Source organism: Habropoda laboriosa, unplaced genomic scaffold (genome assembly GCF_001263275.1).
Source record: "Habropoda laboriosa isolate 0110345459 unplaced genomic scaffold, ASM126327v1 scaffold54, whole genome shotgun sequence".
Taxonomy (NCBI): Eukaryota; Metazoa; Arthropoda; class Insecta; order Hymenoptera; family Apidae; genus Habropoda; species Habropoda laboriosa.
The window spans coordinates 314,280-314,826 of NW_017100156.1; positions in this window are offsets into that span (position 1 = coordinate 314,280).

Sequence of the window (547 nt, forward strand, 5' to 3'; positions counted from 1 at the left end):
CTTATAAAATAAAAAGAACATTACTGACTGTTAAGATGAAGATATATATATATATCTTCATTCTTATTAGCATTAAATATATAGAGAATATTTAACAATTTTCTTTATATATAAAGTCAAAAACTCTTAAATGTACTGTAAACACGAAGTGATATCATATTTGATATATAGAATTTCCATTCAATTTTAATTACCTATTAGTTCTTTAAGATTTTGAAGCACATATAAATTATTGTATACACGTTTTTCTGTAAAATGTGATCTTTGTACAACAAAATAATGCATATACAAATGGTATTAAACAAAAAAAATTGTTATTAAATCATTATTGAATAATTTTCAATATTTTCCATTACCTAAAATACTTCTTTATAATTTAATACACTTCACAATTTTTGTAAAACTAATATTTCAGACTTGTAATAAGAGTTTTAAATTAAAATGAAGTATTATATTATACGCATATTAAAGTTAGAAGTTCAACAATAAAATTTAAACCAATAAGGTATAAAAATAAATGAAATAAATTAAAAGAAAACAATTTTTT